Genomic DNA, 6,034 nt, shown 5'->3' with positions numbered 1-6,034 from the left:
AGGAGATGATTTGAAGTTAATCTCATGACCTTGCACTAATTTGTGCAATGTCCGTTGATTGATGGAGCTGGGCAGACGAGAGGATAGAGAGTGAAAGGGGGAAGGGGGCGGCTGAGTCGTATGAGGGAATGATTAGGGTTTTTGGGTAAAGACTAGGTCGTCTCTGGGTTTAAATGGGTGGGAGTAATCTAGGCTGTTGGATCTTTAGATCAACGGCCCTGATAATTCACGCTTTAACGTTTAAAATAATAAAATATGTGGACCGTTGGATCTTTGGGTATTGACGGTTGAGATGAATCTGAAGATGTGTTTAAAATTAAAGAACAAATAAGAGATAAAACGTGGGTTGTTGATCAAATAGACGGACGACCCAACTTGAATGTGCTTCTTGTGTGAGTGATAGAGACGGGTGACATGGCTAATTCTGATTGGTTCGGAGAGAAAGTCACGGATTGCTAAGGTGAAGTGAGGAGGTGTTTGGACTGGGTCAGATTAAGATTGGGTTTGGGTGCTGAGCTGGTTTTAGTTTAGGAAATGGCCATTTTGTATTTAATTATGAAATTGCAATTGTAGCCTTTTTGGTTTTTAACCCTTTTATAATTAATTTAAATGAACTTAAATAATTTCAATAAAATGTAATAGAAATTATAACCATCAAGTACACTACTAATTACTATAATTAATTAATTATTTATAAAAATACTTTATTTTCCAAATTATGACATTAATTTCGAATTATTGAGATAGTAGGCTAATTAACTAAATATTAATGAATAACGTATTAAATTAATTTTAAAACCAATGTAATGTATATAAAGGTTATTTTAATAGTCTCAAAAATAGTAAGTATGATATATCTTATAATTATGTAAATACCAAATTATTAATTTCAACACTATTAATTACTAAGTTTTTATAAAAATATGTATTATTGATTAGAAAATATTTTCAACACATTTATTGCAAATCATTAAGTATAAATAATTTATTTTAAAAGGGAGGGTCAAAATTGGTCGTCAACAATCGTTGAGTTGGGTGAGAATTAAGAGATTGAAAATCATTAAATACCTGCAAGAAAAAAATCAAATTCAGGCCAAAACTAAAGAAGCAAAAGTCGATCCCGTGTGGGCCACGCAAGGCACTCCACGCAGGTCACCCACGCATTTGGAGAACTTGGAGGCTGAAAGTTTATGTTCTGGAAGTGGCCACGCAGCCTGCGTGGGCCACACATCTTGGCCACACACTGAGAGCTGAAGAAATAAAGTACTGAGCCACGCATCCTGCGTGTGCCATGCTACTTGGACACGCAAGACCCGACGAGGATAATTTTGTCAGCTTTTTAGAAGAGCATAAATACTACTTTTTAGGTCTTTTTTGACATCTTTTGACAGAGAGGAATATTGTACGAGTGGCTGTGAGTTTTCCTAAGAGTTAACAAATGGCATCACAATTTCTGAGTCTTCTTCTTCTCTATTAGCATCAATGGCTGGATTATAGGATAATTTGATTATTTCTTCTATTGTCATGTCTAGCTAAACTCATTAGCTAGGGTTGTGAATCTGGAGTGGTGTTATGACTATGGGTTATTAATATAGATTCATCTTTGATTAAATATTATGTTATCTAATTGGTCCATGCTTTCTTGTATAATATGGTGGTTGCAAACACAAGATTAACGCCATTCACACTTAGTTGTAACTTGAAAAAGTGGAACCGAGTTTAGGTATAAACCAATTAGCAAGGAACTGGGTAGATTAAGGAATTAATCTCATCTTAATTAATAGAATCAAACTAGGAATAGGAAGATTCTTACTTGGGCATTAACAATCGTATTGCATAGAGCTCTAAATAGCTTGCAAAGGCATTTATGAGTAAAAAATATCTTATTGTTGGAAAATACTAAGTTGGTATTATTGATATTGTTGTCATAACACATGTTTGATTGATTGGAATCTAATACATATATACCCATAGTATAGCATACACGAAGGATGAGCAAACCTAGTGCTTTCTCTCATTGATTACTACTTTTTACTTATTTTCGCATTCTAATTGTTTAATTAAATTTTGTAGTCATAATTTTAGAATCAATTGCATAAAATCAATATTTGATTTGAAAATTAATTTAAGTTCTTTGAATTCACACACTCTTTGATATTCTAGCACACACGATACTCCTCGTGCCCCAACCTTGTTGGGTTTATTATTGCAATTGACCGTACTACTTTTAATTTGAGAGTAGGATTGGATGTGACCAAAGGTTCATGATAATAATTATCCGGTGCATGATTTGGAATTTGTAGCTATTGTTCATGCATTGAGGATTTGGAGGCACTATTTGTACGGCGTCCCATGTGAGGTATATATCGACCACCGGAGTCTTCAGCATCTGTTCAAGAAGAGATATCTTAATTTGCGGCAGTAGATATGGTTAGAGTTGCTTAAAGACGATGATATCACTATTTTATATCATCCCGGGAAGGCCAACGTGGTGGCCGATGCATTGAGTAGAAAGGCGGAGAGTTTGGGTAGTTTGGCATATCTACCGGCAACAGAGAGGCCACTAGCCCTGGATGTTCAAGCCTTGGCTAATCATTTTATTAGATTGGATGTTACGGAGCCCAGCCGGGTTCTTGCTTGTGTGGTTTCCCAGTCTTCTTTATATGAGCGCATCAGAGAGCGCCAATATGAAAATCCCCATTAGCTTGTCCTTAAGGACACGATGCATCACGACAATGCCAATGAGGTTTGTATTAGATATGACGGGGTGTTGCAGATCTAGGGCTGGTTATGTGTGCCCAATGTAGATGGCTTACGTGAGTTGATCTTTGAGGAGGCTCATAGTTCGCGGCACTCCATTCATTCGGGTGCTGCTAATATGTATCAGAATTTGAGACAATATTATTGGTGGAGTAGAATGAAGAAAGATATAGTGGAGTATGTGGCTCGGTGCTTGAACTGTCAGTAGGTAAAGTACGAGCATTAGAGGCGGAGCAGTTTGCTTCAGGGACATGGGATTCTCGAGTGGAAATGGGAGCATGCTACCATGGACTTTGTTGTTAGGCTCCCATGGACATTGAAGAAATTCGACATTGTATGGGTGATTATGGACAGGTTAACTAAGTCCGCATATTTCATTCCGGTTGTGACTACCTATTCTTCAGAGCAACTGACAGAGATCTATATCCGCGAGGTTTTTTGTCTTCACTATCACGCCCCAACCTCGGGAAGCACGATCGATGCTCAACCGAGTGAACCCGGTCGAGCAAGCATGTTAGATACTTTCTACCCAACTCACCCATGATCAAGGGAAGACATGATTTCATTAATTAGATAGTAGGGAGATCATATATACAATACTAAATCGTCTCATTAGTTACATCATTTTTAAGTTTCAAGATACACACATTCTTATGATTCAAGTGGAATAAGAGATCAAAACACAACATAATCTGTTTGACTTTTCTAGCACCCATGTACAACCCACATAGTGTCTACGGAGCCTCTAAAAGATACAAAAGAGTGTTATGATAGTGTCGACAACAAGGCCCCCGCTATACCTCGAGACGTGATATTAATATGAACAAAAGATACAATACATGACCCCATGATGAAATGGGTCTCCCCAAGTCTGCTGGGAAGAGGATGTACAACTATTGCTGATCAACATTGCCTACTATGGAACCACCTGCATCTATTTAAAGATGCAGCACCCCCGGCAAAAGGGACGTTAGTAATGTTGAATAGTACTAGTATGTAAAACTAAACACTATCTCAATAGAATGAATAATAATACGGGGGGGGGGGGGAATACAAGGGGGAAACATTTAAGAATTCAATAAGAGTTTCAAATAATACTAAAACATCAAGTTAAGCATCACATAAGTTTTCAAGTCAATTTTCATGTTATTAGGTTGGGTGATCTTTAGTGCCGATATACTATAATTCACAATACCACCGTATTCTTACACAGAGTCCGATCACGACCCGATCGGCTGGGTCGTCTCATTTGAGACATCAACCATAACCACAATTTCATTATAATTTCCAGCACAGTCACCACCATGTGTGCGACATGGCGTCCAATCACAGCCCGATCGGCTAGGCCGTCTCACCCAAGACATTACCTTTTTCAGTCAATCATCTCACATCATACTTCTTTCATATCCTTTCGATTCATTGGCACTAGTGGCCACAATTATAAAGTCATTCTTGGCACTTGGCCGTATTTCATAATTCTCGTTCCCCTTTCCACATTCAAACATTATTATAATTATCAAAAACAATAAGGCTTCCTATTCAAGACATTAAATTCACATATGAGTAATTTGGGAATCTTAGGCACATAGAGGATTTTCATACAATTTGGCATAACAAACTTTATTTCAGTCTTAACATTTCTAACACATATTTCACATTTTGAACACATCCTTAAATGTCAAGATGACATGATGAAGCATTTAGAATAAATATTGAACATACATCTTTCACCACAAATACATTAGGAATAGCCAATTGTATAATGATCAATTTGGGACTTACACCAATTACATGAACACCATGGGATTCGATTCTAAGAAGAAGGGGGTTTAGCCAACATACCTCAATGGAGCTTCCTTAAACTCTAAAATGATCCGGAATTCTTAGCAACTTCAATATATTTTAGAAATATAATAAATTGAACCAAAAATTAGGAGGAGGATCATGGTTCTAGCTTATTTGAGCATTTTATCAAACACTAGGTGTTCATCAAGGTTTCAAGGTCCTTTTATAGAGGATTCCATCTTCCCACAACCCACTCTTTACCATTTTTAGCTCACAACCTTCCCACATTCTTTAATAACACATGCATGCAAGATAACAACCCCCACACCTAATAATTGTCTTTCTAATTATCCCCATATTTAGTAGATTTTCGAAATTAATAGCTAGGGCATAGATTCTTACCTTTAGGAGGAAGAATTTCTTTGTTAATCATCAATAATTGAGCAAGAATTGATGGATAATAGGTTGAAAGTTACTCCCCCACTCTATGAACTCTTTCTCACTCTAAAAATATCAGAAATATGCTTAAAAATGGACTATGGCATATGTTTAACGAAATAGGGTCGGGTTTAAAAACTCCAAAAATGAAGATCCGGAACAGGGTAATGCGTCACATATGCGACCGCATAATGCTTATGCGGTATGCAGAATAGGCCACATAATTGCCCCCCGAACTGGGCAAATCTGACTCGGTTTGCTATCATTATGCGGCCGCAGACCTGTTCTGTGGTCGCATAATGCGCCGTAGAACCTTGTTCTGCGATCTCATCCGAAAAATCTCAAAGCTGGATATGCGATCAGAGTGCGGCCCGCGAAATGGTTTTGCGGTCGAATAATGGGCCGCGAAAATGACATGAAAAATGGCCCAAAAGACTGTCTCACTCTGCGACCATTATGCGGTCCGCAGAGTGATTTTGCGGCCGCATAGTGGGCCGCAGAAGTACATTTCTTCTACCCGAATTATTCCTTTACTTTTTAGTGCATTGTTCAACCCGAAAAAGTCCGAGCCGCGGCGAGCTTTACGATCCTCAAACACGTAAGCCCAGTTCGTCATCACGAAACGTTATTTTTCCTTTGCGAAATCTTACGGGGCCTTACATTCTACCCCACTTAGGATCATCCGTCCTCGAATGAGGGTCAAAATCTGTTATTAGCATCAAATGTGGCCCAACTATTAATGCACACTCACTAGTAGTTTCAATATTTGGCTAACTCCCTAAATTTCCAAAACTTTCGCCAGAGTTTCCCCTGTAACTGGGCCTATCCACCTGTCAGAGAACCCTAGAAACATATCCTAACAACATATACATAATCCAACGACGTAACATAATACAAAACAATACCAACTGTGGCCTCACATACAATATATTTAGAAAGAAGAACCTTTACATTAACTAAACAAGTGATACAAGAATCCATAGGCGACAATTTTATAGAAAGGTTACACAGCTTATACAAAAAAGTAAGGATACTTCTTATTCATCTCTTC

The sequence above is a fragment of the Nicotiana tabacum genome, chromosome 23 (genome assembly GCF_000715075.1).
Source record: "Nicotiana tabacum cultivar K326 chromosome 23, ASM71507v2, whole genome shotgun sequence".
In the NCBI taxonomy this organism is placed as follows: Eukaryota; Viridiplantae; Streptophyta; class Magnoliopsida; order Solanales; family Solanaceae; genus Nicotiana; species Nicotiana tabacum.
Note: the sequence above shows the minus strand (reverse complement) of the source record.